This window comes from Anolis carolinensis, chromosome 2 (genome assembly GCF_035594765.1).
Source record: "Anolis carolinensis isolate JA03-04 chromosome 2, rAnoCar3.1.pri, whole genome shotgun sequence".
Lineage (NCBI taxonomy): Eukaryota > Metazoa > Chordata > Lepidosauria > Squamata > Dactyloidae > Anolis > Anolis carolinensis.
Genome location: NC_085842.1, coordinates 152,822,415 through 152,843,403, shown reverse-complemented (window position 1 = coordinate 152,843,403; position 20,989 = coordinate 152,822,415). Strand labels below are relative to the sequence as shown.

The following is a 20,989-nucleotide window of genomic DNA, read 5'->3' as shown; positions in this document are numbered from 1 at the left end:
CCAATGTTGTTTTTATAGCCCTCTGCCTCTCCAGATTCCTACATCCTAGCCTAGAATAGCCACTTTGTGAACTGACTTGCGCAGAACCCAACAGGAGTGGAAAATCACCTTTTAAGTAAGTACAGTAGAGTCTCACTTATCCAACATAAACGGGCCGGCAGAACGTTGGATAAGCGAATATGTTGGATAATAAGGAGGCATTAAGGAAAAGCCTATTAAACATCAAATTAGTTTATGATTTTACAAATGAAGCACCAAAACATCATGTTAGACAACAAATTTGACAGAAAAAGTAGTTCAATACGCAGTAATGCTATGTAGTAATTACTGTATTTACGAATTTAGCACCGAAATATCACGATATATTGAAAACATTGACTACAAAAATGCGTTGGATAATCCAGAACGTTGGATAAGCGAATGTTGGATAAGTGAGACTCTACTGTAATAGCCACCCCCTGCACTATTTAACATTGAAAACTCGATCCAAACTAGCTATACTAGGTCAATTTCATATTTAAGTCAAGGACAGGTTTGGGGACCAGTTAGGATTTTTCTCTGATCCAAGGGCAAAACTTAACATGTAACAAGCAAATCTTTACCTCTCCTTTTAAAAATGTATAGAGGAGACATACTTAGGAAAAGCTAAATGAAGAATCTATTTATTTGAGGGGTTACAATGGGATGTGTATGTGCGTAAATTGCATTACTGATCTTAAAATGTCTACATCTATAAAATACAGTTAGGGAAAGGAATATAAATGAGGAAAAAGAATGAGAATGCAGTCTGGAAAAAAGCAATGAAAGCAATTTACTTTGTTAAAGACTCAGAGTGAAGGCAGTGACAAGATGCATAGGGAAGATGTGCTCCCACTCCTTTATCCCTTCTTTGATCAAACCAAAGAAAGAAATGCAGCCCTCCCTCCTCATTTTTTTTTTGTCCAAAAGGAGCTAATCAACAACATGGGGAAGCCATTTTGGGCACTTCAGGTGGAGTGGTGCAGCAGTGACAATTTTTAATAAAGCTTTACTACATAAAGGTCTCTGCAGAGAGACTGTGATGGCCCTTTTTAAGAGTGCCTTTCGCCTATTAAAAATGTCAGCCACAGCTCTTTGCAGAGAAACTTATACACAAGAATACATGGAATTTTGGGTATAACACCCTCCCTTGTTAAAATGTTGGTTTTCTCATTTTTTTTAAAATTATGCAAATTACTAAAGACTGGCATTCAGAGCAGCAAAACAAGCTTAGTCTGAAAGAGCTTGCATTGCCTCTCAGACTGTCCCCGTATCCAGCTGCATTTTCCTCCTAGCTACAGACCAACATTATCTTTATCCCACCAGGAAAAAAAAACTAGGCTTTGGGAGGGTGGAAGACATAGTTACACTCAGATTACTATTACAGCTTGTCTATGGAGATGGGCCAGTGTCATGTTCTCCAAAAGTAAAATGAGGATTGTTATACCTTGTATAACATACCATTACCACTGTTCCTGCAGAAGCAGTTATTAAATATGACCAAGCAGTAATAGCAGGTCATAAAAATACAGAAGTAAGTTAATTTCTAAATGAACCAGAGATGAAGATTAAACCCTTAATTGAGAGGTTATTCCCCCTCACCCCCTCCCAACACATACCATCTTACTTAATTAACAGAAGCATGAAATTGAATTAAGACAATTTGTTGGTGGTGGGGCTGGCAAAAAAAAATCCCACTCTCCAACACTATGATCTTACTCTGCTTCTCTTCCCAGGGGTTGCTTTGAATACAAGGTTGCTTCCCACCAGCTGTACTACATCCTGCTGCTTAATTCCCTTAACAGAGAACACAAGAACAATTGACTACAAATGGTCTTTAAGCAGAGACTGTTCAAAACACATACAGCTCCCACGTCTGTGTATAAAAATATAACAGCCTGCAGTTTCTTCAAAACCATCCCAGAAGCTTTTATGTGAAAAGTATTCATTTTCTAAATGAGTAACACTGAAAAGAGTCCACGTGCATCTAAATGCTATCTTTGTCCTGCCCTAGCCAGCCTGACTTTGATACTACTTGTAAAATCGCTACCTTTGACCAATTAATCTTTTGGTATAAAAACTACTGCTGTACATTCAGCCAGTTCTTTGCAGATTTTTAAAAGGATTTTTTTTAAAAAAACTGCCAATGTTTAAAAGGATTTTTTACCATGAATTTATGTTTTCTGAGCATCATAGTTGACGCTTCTTTCCCAATTAACTATTTAAAGTTCCAATCAGATAATGCTCTAATATGGCGAACAAAAATAGATGTTTGTAGCATTGGACAGCAGATCCTTTCTGATCTTGGAAGCTAAACAGGGTCGGTCCTGGTTAGTAATTGGGTGGGAGATCAACAAGGAATGCCAGATACTATAAGATATATTTCAGAGGAAAGAACTTGCAAATCCTGATTATTCCCTGCCTAAGAAAATCAGCCGTTGGGATTGAGACAGTGGAAGAGGAGGAGATCTTCTGGCTTTCACTGTAGTGCCTCTGTCTAGGAAATGCAATGTCAGTACTAGTGGAGCATTACAGTCTGGTTAAAGTCATGGATCATGAGTGTGGCAGAGTGAGGTGTGACTCCTTGCACTGGAGTCAATGAAGGAAGCCCCCACTGGTCTGGGGACAGTGGCAGAAGTGCTCAGTTCGAACAGAAGGGACATTCGAGAAGTCCATCCTAGGGAGGCAATCTATCCAGACACAAGAAACATCTGGGGTCAGCAGGGTAATCAACATCTCAGAACAACTTAAATTCTCTAAATGTGAAAAGGAATGGGTCAGCTAGGTCTTGGCAGTGATCAGACAGCCCATTGTCTTATGGACTGAAGAGGCAGATGGGGCCTTGAGCACTTCCACCAAAGATGGTCTTTTTCAGATGAAAATTGGCACAACCAGAAGAATATAGTTCTCCATGACACTATGTGAAGCCTTGAGGGACTTTCCCCACAAGTTCATGGGGAGCTAGGACAAACATTCACAAAACCCATGCAAATGGTGCAGGAATTAACATTGTGACCCTCTCCAGGGTGGAAGAAGCACTGAACATGGTCATCGATATGAAGAATCTTTCACCTCCATGAGGTGCAATTTTTAAACAGAGACTTAGAGGTCATACAAAAAAAAATCAACCACTGACTAACATTGACTGGGGCAAAATAAAAAGAGGAAGGGCAACTGCTATAAAACTAAAATAATAGCATTTCTATTCTCAAATTGTAAAATGATAGAAAATATAGAAGAGATAGAAGCTACTCAACATTGAGGGAGTTTGGTTATTGCCAAAAGTTCCTTGGCTCTGGAACTTCTTATGGATAGATTTGTGCAAGCGTGAGAGCAATTTGTGAACATACAAGAATGCATAAAGGGAATGCAATCATCACAGTCTCATCAGGGAGAACTAAAGGCTTGGCAGGAATGTCAGCTCTATATTCAGTTCTTGCCAGGTCTATCCCAAATGTTCATGTGTTCAGCCTGGATATCTGAAGTGGGTTTCTGGCCATGCTTGTCCTGTTGAGAACACTGTTTTATTAGGAGCCGTTAGAGCTTGGGGTTATCTAACAATCTTCAGACTATTTTCCTTCATTAAGGGAAGACTGAGGACTAAGTAAGTGAGGAAATGTGGGAACATGGAGGGTACACATCAGTTCTTTCTTTTAACCAGACTGCTGATGGAATATGCATGCCTTGTTACTGTGAGAGCTGAAAGGATTTGTACTATGGAGAAGACAGCTTTTGTTTTAATAGGAATCCAGTTAATGGGCTTCAGAACTTGCAATGATGCCCTAAAATTAAGAGAAATGAGAAGAAGGAACACGTAGTCATTATCAGCCTACAAAGTGTTGAGCCGAGTTTGCTCTGTGTACTTTCAACATTTCTGTTCTAGATGCTGAGCAGGAACCATGTTTTGAAGGAAAGAAAGAGCGTATCCGAAAGCATGTATTCTACCTAGCAATTACTGTCACCTCAGCAAGAGAATGAAGACATGCAGTGGTTGCTAACTCACTGTCTCCTTCTTATCTGCTCCAGCAAATCAGCAGTCACAAGAGACAGCACAAAACTATGTACTCAAGGCAACCTAGGAGATGTGTCAGGAGTTTTAACCTAAGGCAGGTACAGAGCAAACTGCAAAAGCATTACCAAAAAGCATTCTCACATTTCTGCTCCAGGAGAAAAGTGTCATTATTATCCTTCACACAGGCATGAAAAAGTTACCAGCACAGAAAACTACATTAATAACATTTCTATTAGCAGGAACTATCGCTACTGACGAAAGCGGAACTGATGTCGCAAATATGAAGAGCAAGATGCTGATGGCAAAAGAGTAAGATGTTGATGGCAAAAACAAGAGCTACAGGATTCCAGCTATGGTATCCATTCATATGTAGCAGTGGTTTTGACCTTTTCTCATCTTATAGGTCAAGTCATGGGATGCCACTTCTGAACACACTGAAGGTAGTGAATTCCAAAATATATCCTGTCTTTCCTAGATTGCAGAGAAGGTGAACTAGATACTGCTCTATTTTAAAGGGTCTATACATGTCTTTTTTGTCAAATTATTCCTTAAAGTATTGTTTCAGTCCTCTTCCACTGTGGTTTATAGCATCGGAGATCTTTCCCTTTATCTCAGAATACATTTACATTGTAGAATGAATGCAGTGTGCACCACTTTAATTGCCATGATACAAAGCTATGAAATCCTGGACATTGTAGTTTGATGAACATCAATATGCTTTGACAGATCTTGTAAAACTAGAACTCCCATGCTTCCACAACATTGAGCCATGGAAGCTAAACTGGTGCACACTGCATTCATTTCACAGCATAGATGTACCCTTTGTGTAGCTATTACATATGGCCATATAATATACAATCATCATTAACCCCATATTATGGGAAAGGGGTCTCTAGATTTCTTCACATTACCAAATGGGATCCATGATCACAAAAAGATTAATGATCATTGATCTACACCAACATGGGCATAACGGGATGGTATGGCATTGTCTGGACATGTAATCGAAACCCCTATTTCACTAGAGGGCTTCAGAGGGTTGAAATTGGACGAACAGTTCACGTGTTCAAAGACACAAAACAAAAACTGACATGGATTAAGAATAAGCCTGATAGAAAGTCAAGATGGATGTAACATTTTAAGCATGATGAAAGGATGTGAACACACATACTTGCTGCTCTGAAAGCAAATGCACTAGAAAGCAGTAAGTGGGCGTATTCAAGCCACTTTCACTACATTTAAGAATGGCATGTCTGCTTTTACTTTTAGAAGAAAAAAAGCCATCATAGATGTTAAGGATAGATTTGTAGATAACTTTAAAAGCTTTGACGGCCAGATATTTAGCAGCCTGGACACAAAAGGAAGAGAACACAGAAATGAGCAAATTCACTAGGGAGATATTTATCTTTTAAAATTGGAGGATCAATGAAAACAGAGGGGGGTAGAAAGCTGTTTTAAAAAAAGAAACAAAGTACTATGTCTGAAAAAAATGATGTGGCATTATACAGACCAAGATTGTTAGTGGAATTTTCTAGACATTCAGAAATAGGGAAGGCTGATTCTTATTTTTAATAGCTTTTCAGAAAGTGACAGTCTCTTGGGTTCTTTGTGATTTTAAGTCCACAGAAGAAAAATAAGTTGACTTTTTCTTTTTATGTTCCCAGGACATAATGTGAGAAGATTTAGACTCTCTTGTCAGTGGCACAATGAATCTATTTCTAGCCCTGGATAGCTGTAAAGAGCTGTCCAAGTCTGCTGAACCTATTTTGAGGATAGAGTTGAATACCTTGGGACAGCGCCTTTAAAGTCTGGGTTAAAGCAAAGAATGGATTCACTACGCTGCTGGGATAGGAACCACCTATTTTCTTGCAGCTGTGACTGCAAGAAAATAATCAAATTTGCCTGCTTAATTTAACAACAACACCTCAGACATTGGAACCCAGAAATCAGAACTCTGATTCTTGAGACATAAACAAGATTTGAAATGAGAATCTTTCAAATAATTGTCTCAGCTAATAACATTTGACAGAGTAGGTTTTGGATTTGCTCAGTTTATTTTAACCTCACATTTCCAGACTTCAGCTTGAGATGTCACTCAAAAAACAGTTTTGCAATATCCAACTTCATAGCTCATCTATGTCTGAATTTCAATTCAAGAGAGGCAAAAAAAGTGTATTGTGAAATATAAACCAGTAGGACCAATGAAACATGCACTTTAGACAAGGAAAATCCAAAGACGGCATCAAAGAGCAGTCCAGCATTCAAGCAAGCAGGGTTCAACAAGTCAAGCAAAGGCAATGCCAAAGGAAGTCCAAGTTCAAGCATGAAAGGAACCTATTCCAAGGAAGATCTGATAAGGTCTGAGGTTGATTGTAGCAATCCTAACTATAAAGCTGAGCTTTTCAAACTATTTTGGACATTTTGTAAAAGGTCCCTTTGGATGGGAGTTCTTGTCAACAAGGAGACTCTTACTCCTATGAAAATCTATACTCCATCAATCATTTATCTGCCTAGCTTTTGGATTTTAACTCCCTTGTGTTCTCACTCTCTTGAGGTGCAGGAACTGCTTTAACGTCTAACACTGATTTCAGAGTGGAGCTTCTGCAGATCTTCTCCAGAGTCAGTGGAAGTGAACTATTTTTCAGTGTCCCCAGGCCTAACAGAATTCTCTTTCATAGGAGGACTCATGATGCATTTATTAATTTGTTGTTAACGTCTGTCAAATAGACCTATGGCAACACTCTAAATGAGAGACCTCCTATTCTCAACAGCCCTACACAGGTCTTGCAGTTATAGGGATGTGGCTTCCTGATTTAGGCCTAGCCATCTGGAATATACCGTAGTCTTTTTCTTTTACTATTGCCCTCCATCATTTCAAGCATCATTGTTTTTTCTAGAATCACAGAATCATAGAGTTGGAAGAGACCACATGGGCCATCTAGTTCAACCCTCTGCCAATAAGGAAAAGCACAAATTACTTGCCACAACCCTGTACAGCCTTTCTCTGTATAAACAGCCACTTACTGTTGTCATTGTCTGTCAGTCCAGGATCCAAACTAATGCAGAATCAAACTATGTAGGGATAATTCAGAAAGCATAGTCAATAGTCCACTCCAAGGTTCCTCACCAAAACATCTGAAATTATAGGTAATCCAAAGTCCAAAGCCAAGGTCCAACACACGACAAGGCACACAAAGTCATCTGACAGAACTCCAAGCTGTAGCAGGTTCCAAACATTGCTCCCAGCAAAGACCAAATCCAAACTGCCACTCTTTATGTTCCATAGCACAAGTACTCTCACCTGTTGACCCATCTCTGTGCCAACTGGGCAGATCTACGCAGCTGAATAGCATGAATCCTCAGTTGCCATCTTTCTGGAATATTTAACTCTGCCTCATCGCTCTCCTAATCCTGAGTTAACTCAGGACTCTCACTTGTGTGAGGCACTTAGTCCTGCACTTCAGAGGTAGCTTCCTCAGTATCAGGCTGCAGCTGTTGTTGTTCCCTGATTTCTACTGATTCAGATGCTGGGCCTGGCAACCCTTCATCTTCATCTGTATTGCAGACCCTGACATTACCCCTGACAGATGGCCATCTAGCCTCTGTTTAAAAGCCTCCAAGGAAGGAGCTTCCACCACACTCTGAGGCAGAGAGTTCCACTGTTGAACAGCTCTTCCAATCAGGAAGTACTTCCTAATGTTCAGATGGAATTTCTTTTCCCTCAATTTGAACCCATTGCTCAGAGTCCCGGTCTCCAGGGCAGCAGAAAACAAGCCTGCTCCTTACAACATCCTTTAAAATATTTAACCATAATTATCATGTCTCCTCTCAACCTTCTCTCCTGCAGGCTAAACAAATCCAGCTCTTTAAAGAGCGCCTCATAGGACATGGTCTCCAGACCTTTGATCATTTTAGTTGTTCTCCTCTGGACACATTCCAGCTTGTCAATATCCCTCTTGAATTGTGGTGCCTAGAATTAGAAACAGTGTTATTCCAAGTGAGGTCTGACCAAAGCAGAATAGAGGGGCACCATTACTTCCCTTGATCTAGACACTATACTCCTTTTTGATGCTCAAAATCCCGATAGCTTTTTTAGCTGCTGCATCACACTGCTGACAAATGTTCAACTTGTTGTCCATGAAGACTCCAATATCTTTTTCACATGGACTGTTGTCGAGGCAGGGTTCACCCATCCTATATCTGTGTCTTTCTTTTTTTTCTGCCTAAGTATAGTATCTTACATTTCTCCTTCTGGCACTCCACTAGTCACTTCTTCTCAGGATGAAAAGGAACCATTGGTGAGCACCCTTTGGGTTTGGTTGCTTAACCAATTACAAATCCACCTAACAGTAGTATTGTCTGTCTTCTCCTTTGATGATATGGCCAAAGTATGATTGTCTCAGATTAATTATCTTGACTTCTAGGGAGATTTCAGGCTTGATTTGCTCTAGGAGTCCGTTTAGTAGTTCATGTATTTGCAGAATTCTTCTCCAGCACCATATTTCAAATCAGCTGATATTCTTCTTATCAGATTTCTTCATTGACCACCTTTAACAACCATACATAGAAATTTGAAATAAAATTTCAAAATTTACCACTCAGTATTTAAGTAAAGGCAGGACCAATGTGGTTCCCAAACTTTGGTTCTCCAGATTTTTGGAATTCAGTTCCCAATTGGCCAAGTTGCTAAGCACTTCTGGGTGTACAAAAACATAGAGAGAAACACAGTAGAGTCTCACTTATCCAACATAATGTTGGATAAGCTAAAATGTTGGATAATAAGGAGGGATTAAGGAAAAGCCTATTTAACATCGAATTACATTATGATTTTACAAATTAAGCACCAAAACATCATGCTTTACAACAAATTGACAGAAAAGGCAGTTCAATACACAGTAACGTTATGTAGTAATTACTGTATTTACGAATTTAGCACCAAGACATCACAATGTATTGAAAACATTGACTACTAAGAGGCAGATTGGGTAGGATAATCCAGAACATTGGATAAGCAAAGCTTGGATAAGCGAGACTCTACTGTATGTGTGTATGTGTGTGTGTGTGTGTGTGTGTGTGTGTGTATATATATATATACACACACACACACACACACACACACACACACTAGCTTTGCCCGGCTACACGTTGCTGTGGCTTTTTGGATTCGTTTGTTAGCCAGGTGGATTAGCAGTGAATAACCTTGCAGTTGCAAAGCCTGGCTGTCACAAATATTTTCAGGAAAAATTGGGCTCCATCAACTCATGGTTGCAAATAATAGTAAAATAGTAAGATTAATTTGATGTTGCCCAAGTTTTTAAAAAATATGTTTTAACCAGAAAATTGATGATAGGGAATTCAGAGAGATCCTCCTATGAATGCATGCATCAATGCCCGATCTCACATAGACATGAACATATAAGTCTGATGGCATGTTGACGTATTAGTACAAACCAGTTTGTACAGAAATTGAGACACATCTATTCATATACCGGAGGTAGCAAAAAACGTACCAATCAGATTGTACTAATAACGAAAAACAAGCCCATGTTTTGCCTGATTTACCATAATTTCCTCCTCAACAATAATGGGCATTCTGTTTATTTTATGTAGTAGAAATTGATACTGTGAACAGGAGTAGGTTACATAAATTCAGTACATAGGCAACTAGAAATAAATACTTCAGATTCAACAAAACACTGCTGCCATGGCAACCTAGCTAAATGACAGAAAATACTGGAAGATTCGTCTTATCTTGTAGCTCCTTCCTTTGCTTTCTGAGTGTATTCAAGAGTCTGGATGGTTATATATTTCCCTTTCTTTTGAATTCAGAAACCTCATAGCACATTAGCAATCCAGAATGAGACAATTACTTTTAAGCGATGCTTAGAATACAAGGTGCAGGGATTCGCTGCAGATGAAACCTTCAATTCTTAAATGTACAGGAAGTGCAACTATCATGCAAAACAAACAAACAAACCTAGAATGTTAATTCCACATGTCCAGTGTTGCAAAATGAAACATCTGTGTGTAGGTCATATATGCTAAGGCAGTAATCTTTCCTCACGCTGCCAGCAACCACAGGCAACATTCTGGCAACTGCCAGATTCCTTGCATTTCCTTTTTTTAAATCCAAATCACAGAACAAACCTACTAAAAGGGTTAGACCTGAAGAAACATCCTAAAAGTGAATACAAGCTTTAACTATCTTACATGCAACCCATTCCAATGCATCATCACTGACTGGTACTTTAAAGAATGGAGAAAAACCTTAAAGGAAATCCAAGTAAACACAGAGTGCGTAAAGCGCAATGCCACAGTGTGATTTTAAACCTTTTTCAAAAAAGACTCTACCACTCTGAAAGTATAAAGTTTCTTCGCATCTCCTTGTTTACAAAGAATGAGGTAGGATCTAGGGTGTGGGGACTAAGGTCTAGACTTTGCAGAGGAGTCTGTTACTAGATGTCTTTGCCACTAATGTTGGCATGATGGAGCTCGAATGTTCAAAAGAGACCCAGGTATTCTTAAGAGGTCTACACTTTGCAGAGGTGTCTGTTACTAGCTTTTACAGGAACCTGCAGCTCTATAGCTCCTCTCAAACTGCACGCACCTTGACAAATAACAGCCAAACAAAAATCCACAATTAACCCAGTCCATAAGTTTGAAGTCAAAAATTCGGAAAAACTGTCTGTTTGCACAAAGTGAAACATGAAGATTACAGGCTGTATATATTTTTTGTAGTCCTTGGTGTCTCCTAGGACAGCCTCGGATCAACAAATAAAAGAAACATTTTGGCCATTTTTTCTTTTTAAAATGGCAAAGAGGGTAGAAAATGATACAAATTGCAGCTTATTTTTTTCTCCCTTGCTTCAGACTCTCAACTGTCCAAATGACTTTTAAAAAGCTCACAATGCATTTTTAAAAAGAGTTCAAAATGAGTCTTGTTTTGGTTTTGAGTGTCTGTGGGGCTGCAGCTCTCCCAGGGTTTTAAGTAATGAAACTGGCCCTGTAACTAGTGCATTGTTCACCTTATCCACCTTCTAGAAGACTCAATAGAGTGTGGTCTCAAACAGGTGGGTGATAGCCCTGAATGCTTTGGGGAGTAGAAACAGTGCTGCTGGAATTTGATGGGGTTTAGCTACAGGACTCCTATGGAAAACAAAATTTATGTGTGCACTAAGTTCCACTCTATGCAATAGCATAGTTAAATGGTATCCCTTATATAAGGGATGCATAACCAAGGTTTGTTTTGTGTATTTTTATTTATTTATTTTCAACCTTTAAATGATTGATTCTGTGGTACATGCATTTTGCTGAAACACATTCATGGAAAGCTGTAGGCTTTACTCGTATTTTGTTCTGTCATTCATACTTCAGAAGTCAAGAAGTAAAAGATAGTAACAAGCATGGATCTGAAACAACAGCCTCTCCTCCCAAAAATATCAATACCTAGCATGATCCATCACTGTGAACTGAAAGGTCAAAATACAACTGCCTGGTTTAATAAAAAGAGTTGCTTGATGGCTCTGTATCTCCAAAGAAGCTCGGCTGGTTTTATTTCACTGCCACAGCAGCTTTTAGCAGAATTGGTGGAGATAGTTACAGTTTTCTAAAAGACTGGCCAGGGAAAACATGGAGTGATGTTCAGAAACTGTTTAGTTTGTATTTATTCTACCACACGATCACACTATTCCTGCTAAAAAGAGCAGCAACAGATTCAGTATCCCATATCAACTAGGACAAACACTAGCAGCATGTTTACTACTACAAAAGTAAAAGCTAGAGGTGTTGAACACCTTTGAATTTCATTTTTTAAAAGGTCAGGCAAAGGACTGCTGAGATGGAGAGAGATTCTTGGGAGAATTAGATGGATTTTGTATGACAATTTGCAGAGAGGTTTTCAAAGCATAACCTTTACATTTTGTGGCCATGAAAAATGGGACATGCTCATTTTAATGTTTTCTGGCGCTGAATCATTATGAAAAGTGAGAGTGAGGAACATGTTCAGAGTTTCAGGCAGGAAGAGAGGTTTCAGATAGGGAGAGTCTTGTGTATTTCTCCTTTTTTATTTCTTTTGTTTTTGGGGGGCACAATTTGAATGAAAATGGCATATGTAAAACAGGTGCCTCAAAGCATGAATCCTGCAAAATTTCAGAAGAAACAAGTACAAGGACTAGAGGTTTGCCATAAACAAAAACATTTTAAAGTTCTGTTTAGATTTGTTTCTGCTGAATTGTCGTCCAAATCAAAAAAGAAGGGGGTGGGTGATGAACGAAGAGTATACAGTGTTAGAAGAACCTGAACAGACAGATTTGCCAAATAAACACTTAGTGTGACATCTTTACACATCACACACAACTTTGCAACATTTGTAATGCTCCTGTTCTGGGGAAAGAGGACTAACAACGAACACAAAAACAATCCAGCAGTATACAACCTCAATGTGCCTGCTGCAAAGCACTAATATTAGAGAAGACCACTAAAATCATTCACTGAAATCAGAAACTAGAGTTATGACTCCTAAAATATCAGCCCTTTCATCTCTCCCTATCTTGCCGCTTTCTTCCTGCTCTTTGTGGTCATTTTTTGTGTGTGGAGAACTAGGGGAGGATTTGAACATATTTCGGAAATATATTTAGGACCTTACAAATCCAATCAATGAACAAGAGGTATGTTCTGATTTTCTGTACTATAGAGGAACTTCACTCTATTTGGACACTCTCCAAGTTCACACAAACCAGTCAAATTGGTTTAAAAGTCAGGATTCAATCAATCTGGAGCACAGTCACCCTAGAAGCAGAGGACTATGAGACAAGTTAGCAGTGAATGTGTGTCCAACAGCAATTCAATGGCAGAGCAGCGGTTTAATCAATAAAACTCTCATTAGAGACCCATATTGCAAAATTAATCACCAAAGAGGAGCTTCAGGTCAAAAACAAAGCTGCCAGAGGAAGCCAAGAACAAATTAAAAATGTTCATCCATTCAGTCAATGACATACTTATTAAACGTGTCCCCTAAGTTCCTTACCATTCCTCTGTCTTAAGTGTTATGCATTGCAGACAAGTTCAATTCAATTTCAGGATGGTTTGTTAGATCACAGGAGCCCTGTTAGACATTGATTTCTTATTTATTTTCATCTCTTTACCTCATTTATTATTCAACTTGTGATTTAATTACATTATTTTCCAGATAATTAATTCAGGTTTATATGTATTATGGCATATTTGCAATCAAGATGTGAGATATGTAAGGGCTGCAAGTTTTAAAAAGAAATTAATGATGTTGGCTTAAAAGAAGGTTAACAATGCTGACCAAAGCAAGGGACATCACCACTACTCTGAAACCTCAAACAGGCATCTCATATGTGTTGTTGAAGGCTTTCATGGCCGGAATCACAGGCTTGTTGTGTGTTTTCCAGGCTGGATAGCCATGTTCCAGAAGTATTATCTCCTGACATTTTGCCCACATCTATGGCAGGCATCCTCAAAACCTCTGAGGAAGTCTGCCATAGATGTGGGTGAAACGTCAGGAGAGAATTCTTCTGTAACATGGCCATACAGCCCGGAAAACACACAACAACCCAGGCATCTCATAATCAATGCCGGTCATTTTTTTTTCTTTATTCACTCGAGTGACTTGACATTTTTTCAATTTCTTTTATAATGAACCATAAAATGAGTTTATTAGACTATTTTACAAGACAGCTGGTTTGGATGTCATCATAAACCATGACTTACTTGAATGGGAATGACTTGTCAGTATTAGGCTTGTGCATTTCGGCTGAACCTAGATCTGTTTCTGCTGGCCAAATTTCGGGAGATCCCTGGATCTGTTTTTGTGCACCTCCCAAAAAAAGGGTGGGTAGCCAAATAGCCGTTTTTGGTCCACAGTCGAAAAATGCAACTAGATCTGACCCATTGATAGCAATGGGCTCCCCTTCCCATCATTTTTAGGGCTATCGGGATGAAAATGACCACACTTGGAGAACACTGCTGGCCCACCTAGTTTCATAACATTTGGGCCATCCCCTGAATTTTAGGAATTTCTTTTCTTTTTAGAAATAAAATCTCCCTTAAAAGTTCCCAAAAGTTATCCCTCCATTGGCCCCACCTTGTAACTTCTCCATGAGCAGCAGCAAGGCACCATTCCTTCCTGCCAAATGTCAAACATGCACTTCCACATCACATAGCCCAGTGTCCCACTATTACACTTTCTTCTTTACAAATTAAAAAAATAGCAAGCAACTTCTTCCAAAGCTTTTGCATTTCTTGTTCTCACAAAACATACTGGAAGAGGCCAGCAGCAGCAAGTAATCATTGTCCCCTTATTAGAAAAACACTCCTGTATGATCCACTGAGGGGAAAAAACATTTTCAAAATGTATTGTGGGAAATCTAGCCATGTTTTGGAGGATATTATTTTAAGTCTTAGCAGTTCAGGGCAGGTCATCAGCTTGACTGATTCAGAAAGGCAAGGCAGCAGCTCAAAAAAAGAGCAATAGAGAAGCTCAAGGACAAAAGGAGAAGGATGACTTAAGGTCAGGGGCAGAGTGGTTGGCTGGCCACCTCACCCCACCCCACCCCACAAAGAGCCAATCTGTCTCCCAAAAAAGGAAAGGGGAGAAGGGAGAAGGAGGAGACGTCCAGGATGGTCAGGAGCTAGGTGCGGAGTGGTTGGCTGGCCATCCCGCCCTTTCTAAGTCTAGCAGCAGACCAAACAAGAGAAAAGGAGCTGGCTGCCTGCGTGAGATAGGCAATGCAGAAACGACAAGAACACTCCCACCACAAGGAAGATGAGCAAGCAAAATATTTTTTGGACAGTAAGGGAGTTGGGGTGTGTGTGTGTGGAAACGCTTGGGGTGGCAAGGAGGACAATAAGGCCTTTAGGTACACCTTGAGAACCTCTCCCCTGCTCTAGTGATGACCTTGGTGACCCTGTGGATCCAGGAGTTCCCTGCTTAGGATTACACCGTTACCTCTTTGCGCACCACGTGATGCCGAATAGGAGAGGAGGAGCCATGACTGGCCCGTTTCCGCTGAACAAAACATGGCAGCTGAGCCCTTACCATTACGGCCAGCCAAAGGGAATCAACCAAACCAAATCAGTGTACAAGCCTAGTCAGTATGGGGACCTGCTTACTCCCTTCCCTATATTAGGCAAAGCAGCAAAGAAATGTGAATCTTTAACTCTCACTAATTACATTTTGTTATTTTCTGCAGACTTGATAAACTGTTATTAAACCTAACAGTGTTTTGTTGACATAAGCTGGCATCAAACAATGCATTCCTAAACTTGCTTGATTCAACTATCTATATCTTCTATATATATGCAAAAAGCTTCTGACCATTTCTACTTTAATTAAAACAACGAAACTACACAACCCAAAACCACAAAACTTGGCAACAAAAGACATCGTCCTCCCCACTGTGTTTAGACAGCAAAACGAAAAAAACAGACAAACTGCAAGTCCCTCAAAATCCCAAAAAACAGGAACTCTATGTGCACATGCGCCAACCAGCCTCCGTGACCAGCGATGGCAGGACTCGTCCAGCAGAAGGCACAATTGGCTCATTTCCACTCTGCAGACCGCATGTTAAGTCATCAGAGTCATTTCTTAACAAAGGCTTATCAACAGAATGCTGCAATGTTGGACGTAGTTTTTTCCCAACTCTTTCATCTATGTAAATCGTCTTTCCTACAAAAACTATATTATTTTCTGGATCATAAAGGCGGTAAGCTTTGTGTTCGTCAGAATATCCCACCAGTAAGCATTCTTTAGAGCTGCAATCAAACTTCCCACTTCGCTTTTCTCTTGGGATGTACACAAAAGCCTTAGATCCAAATACTCGCAGATGCTTTGCACTTGGAGAATGACCAAACCACAGTTCATATGGGGTTACATGACTTTTTTCATTGGGCATTCTGTTTTGTAAATAACAAGCAGTATTTATGGCCTCAGCTCACATTCTATGCTCTAATCCCGCATGATAAATAATGGATTTTGCCATTATAATCAAACTTCTTTTCTTCCTTTCAGCAATGCCATTCTGATGTGGAAAATAGGGAAGAGAGTATTGACGTCTGATCCCATATTTTCTCAATAGATCATCCACAGCTTTATTGCGAAATTCTCCTCCATTATCTGTCCTCAGAATTTCTGGCATCCTTTGAAATTGATTTTCAACCATTGCCAAATATTCCTTTAATTTGTCATAAAGCTCATTTTTGTGCTTCATGAAATAAACTTTGGTATACCCAGAATATGAAACGTCACACCAAGGCTGACACAACACTGGCTGAACTCCAAGGGAGCCGTTAAAACCGTTAATGTCCTCACCTCCATGGCTCCAGATAGGAGGAAACACAGAGAAGCAAGTCCGGCAAAGGAGGGAGGGGGGAAACAAAAACCCTACCTTCCCTTTCACTTCCTCTCCTTCCCTCCATGGCCTTCATGGCTCCAGAGAGGAGGAAACACACAAAAGCAAGTCCGGCAAGAGGAGAGGGGGGAAAAGACAAGAGCGGGCAGGCTGGCGGGTGGAGGGAGGGAGGGAAAATGAAAGAGCCTGGAGGGAAGAACAACTGCCGGCTTTGCTTGAGTTTCACCTCACTTCCTTGCCAGGCACGCTACGACGGGCAGTGCGTCAGACTGGCTCTTCCCGTCGGCTGCGGGTCTTCTCCCTGCTGAGGGAAGGCTACGGCGCTCGTCCGCAGCATGCCACCTTCCCAGCAGGGACCATGGGCAGAAGACTCCCCGCCCAGTGGCGTTTTGGACATCAGAAAAGCGCGGGGGCTGAGGCGCAGGGCCCAGAGGCCGGCTGGAGGTGCCATGCAATGGCAGCCAAAACAGGAGGCGGAGACAGAGGAGGAGAAGGAGCCCCTGCTGCTCAGCCAGGAGCCGGTAAGCGGCATGCCCAGCACTGGGAGTTGTAGTTCACTGCTACTTCCAAAGACGGGGCTCTCAAACCAGGACATCCTGATCCTCCCATAATATTACTAATGAGATTAGGATTACTATTCATATATAGCAGGCATGGTCCAACTTCAGGCCTCCCAGAGTTTTGGACTTCAACCCCCACAATCCCAAACCGGCTACTTGGGATTATGGGAGTTGAAGTCCAAAACACCTGGAGGGTCCAACAAAAAGGCTCAAACCACTACTCTCTCACAACAAACAAGGACATTACATACTAATCAAGGTGACTACTTACAACATTCTGAAAATGGACATTCAAGACAGGAAACATTCAGGACCAGCTAACACCTCCCAAAACAGAATTTCCCCAGGCAGGAAACAGCTACACTTTGAAGCTACAAGGCCTTTACATGCTAATCTTGGTGACTCATTCCAACATAAAATCTTCCAACAGATAAGAGTTCTTTATCCCACACTGGAAATACACATCATAAAAAGCTGGGTTTGTGGACTAAATCATTTGATAACAGTGAGGAGTTACTGAATCCTTGCTTGCCATTCCACTGTAAGAAACTCGAACTTATCAATTTCTCAGATGAATCAAATGTAAACCAACTGGTTTCTCTTGATTATGATAATATTTTCACAGACTGTGGTGTAGGACACTGGCATCACCTTCCCATAATGTGCCAGGAAATGGTATATTTGTGCCCATTTGTGCCCATGGCTCACAGTTTGGATCCACTCTGGTGACCATCACTTTTGAGAAGCTCTGTGCTATGAAACCGTGCTTCTGAATGCACTGCGAGATGGGCTGTATGTCTGATAGGCTTCAATATCATTACAGAGAGTTGATGAACATAGCAGTCAAACATGCAAGCAAACATATTCCATGAGCTCTAAGGTGGCAAATTAATACCACTGATTTTTTTTGGTGAAACACCCAAGTAAAAAGATCAGACCTCTGTTAAAAATGCTTGTTGCTGTATCAAAAGTGTTGAGTATTTTCAGATTGTCTGATGGGAAATAAGCTTTTAGCCAGTATAGTAACACTGATCTCAGCAAACAGCTGATGGCCCAAAGAAAATTCATCAGAAATTCGTTTCCCTGGTTCTGAAACTTAGCTCCTTCTTCCCCTTCTGACAGCCCCCAACCCAAATCCCTTCCTCCGAGTGGCCTCCAACTGAGAGTCAAAGTAGTTTGAGAAGTATCTGGGCTTTTCTCCCTTTTGGAAAGAAAATTACCACCAGGCTTTATCCCTTGTTTGGGCATTATCTTGGATAGAAGATGTGGTGCTCAGATTTATGGGAATGGGAAAGTCAGATGTAGGAGAAAGAAGAGTGAATAGAAGCACTGTGTTTGTGCTTATTTCTCTATGTATCAGAGGATTTTATTTCTATAATGGAAATGCCATCAAACTAGACCTCCAAAGACATCAATCCCACCTAAATCCAATGTTTCATAAAAATTAGAGAGATACAAAAATTTTCAAAGACATTTGTGATAGAAGAGGCCTAATAACATATGACTTTGATCCCCATACTATTATAAGTCCGAGGCATGCAAGAGGCATGCAAGAAAAGAAGCAGAAATATATTCTTGGAGGCTTAACGTTGAGAAATATTAATCCTGAAGCTTTTCCTGTAAATCATATTCAACAGGAGAAAGGTAACAGAGTAGTATGGATTTTGGACAAGAGGAAATGAAGAACCCATCACTCATCTTACCTGAAATCCTTTCTTCTGAATTTGCGCAACACTGATATCTTCTGAAACTTTTACTTTATGGTCACAAAAAATGTTTAACCATATTGGATCTGGTTATTTTCAGAGCTTAGAAAAGCTATTTTTGAATTGCAGTTGTCAGAGTCTCCCTTTCTTCCAGTGGCCATGCTGCCAGGTGGATTTTGGGGAATGCAGTAAAAAATTTCCAAGGCTTCATTATTCTCTCTGATTCACTTAATTTCAGAAAAGTCAATTTTAACAGACTGGAAATTCTATTATTCTATTACAGATAATTTAGTACTATATGTGTCAAATGCCTTTTCTCCATCGTGTAGTGTTCACTGAAGTGGAAAATGGAAAAAATGTTCCTCTTTTCCTGTAAAATAACTATAGTATATGGGAAATTACTATCTTGGGAAACCTTGCAGCAATTAAAATGAATCTATATAAGCTTTCAGAAAAAATGTGCTTCCCATTAAACTAACCAAACCTAATCAAACCAATCGACTGACAGGACTGGATCCACACTGACGACCTCATCAAGCTAAAACTGTGTAATGTACATGTGATCTTTTCATCCCTCCTCCCCGTTGTAGGACACGGCTCTACAAGGGCCAGAAAAATAGTACAGGTCAATAACTGGCTCAGAAAATGGTGTCAGGAGGAGTGTTTTGGCTTCCTCGACCATGGCCTACACTTCCAGGAGGATGGCCTACTGGCAAGTGATGGGGTGCATCTCACACAAGTAGAAAAACATCTTTTTGTGCACAGACTCACCTCTTTCACAGAAATAGAACAAAGGGGAGAGGAGGGGATGTAGCTTTATATGTCAAAAATAGTTACGTTGCAGAAGAAATGCAAGACTGTAATCCGGGAAACCAGCTTGAAAGCATCTGGATAAGAATCAAGGGAACCGGGACTCAAAAAGATCTCGTCGTGAGTGTCTACTACAGACCTCTGAGTAAGGATAAAGGACTTGACGAAGCCTTCTGTCAACAGCTGACCAAACAGGCACAAAGAAGAGATATAGTAGCCATGGGCGATTTCAACTATCCCGAAATCTGCTGGAAAACAAACTCGGCCAAGAGTACAAAGTCCAACAAATTCATCACTTGCCTTGGAGACAATTTTATGGTCCAGAAGGTAGAAGAAGCAACAAGGGGATCGGCTACTCTTGATCTAATCTTAACAAATGTGGAAAACCTGATCAATACAGTCGAAGTCATCGGATCCTTAGGGGCAAGTGACCACGTGCTCCTGCAATTTGCCATTACAAAGGAAGGCTGAAACTAAAACAAGTCAAACACGCATTCTGGACTTTAAGAGAGCTGACTTCCAAAAAATGAAGGGAATACTGAGCAGCATTCCATGGATGCCAATATTAAAAGACAAGGGAGTTAAGGATGGGAGTTTTAAAAAAGTGAAATACTCAAGGTGCAAATGCAAACAGTGCCAACAAAGAAAAAAACAAGACAAGTGCGAAGAAGCCAGAATGGATGTCCAAAGAACTTTTAACCGGGCTAAGACTCAAAAGAGACATGCACAAGAAGTGGAAAAGGGGAGAAATCACCAAAGAAGAATTCAGACATATAGCCAACTCCTGTAGGGAAAAGGTTCACAAGGCTAAAGTGCAAAATGAGCTCAGGCTTGCCAGGGACATTATAAACAACAAAGAAGGCTTTTTTGCCTACATTGGTAGAAAAAGGAAGAACAAGGAGGTGATAGGGCCTTTGCAAGAAGACGGGGTGATGGTGAAAAGGGACAGGGAAAAGGCAGAACTACTTAATGCCTTCTTTGCCTCGGTCTTCTCACAAACAGAAAGCCATCTTCAACCTCAGCAACATGGAATGGACAGAGGATTGGGGAAAATCCAACCCCAAATAGGGAAACAAGTTGTCCAGGAACACTTGGCCTCTCTAAACGAATTCAAGTCCCCAGGGCCAGATCAGCTACATCCAAGAGTATTGAAGGAACTAGCGGAAGATATTTCAGAACCACTGGCAATGATCTTTGAGAGTTCTTGGAGAACAGGAGAAGTCCCAGCAGATTGGAGGAGGGCGAATGTGGTCCCTATCTTCAAGAAGGGAAAAAAGAACAACCTAAACAATTACCGTCCGGTCAGCCTCACGTCGATACCAGGCAAGATTCTGGAAAAGATCATTAAGGAAGTGGTCTGCAAACACTTAGAAACAAATACAGTCATTGCTAATAGTCAACACGGATTTACCAAAAACAAGTCATGCCAGACTAATCTGATCTCTTTTTTCGATAGAGTTGCGAGTTGGGTCGATACAGGAAACACTGTGGAAGTAGTGTACCTGGATT

The 20,989-nt window shown here is 40.4% G+C and overlaps 1 protein-coding gene across 3 annotated transcripts in view; it reads right to left on the bottom strand.

The window, feature by feature from the left end:
* slc39a11 (solute carrier family 39 member 11) overlaps positions 1-20,989 on the bottom strand; it is a 432,840-nt gene that overhangs the window by 78,950 nt on the left and 332,901 nt on the right. The window lies entirely within an intron of this gene.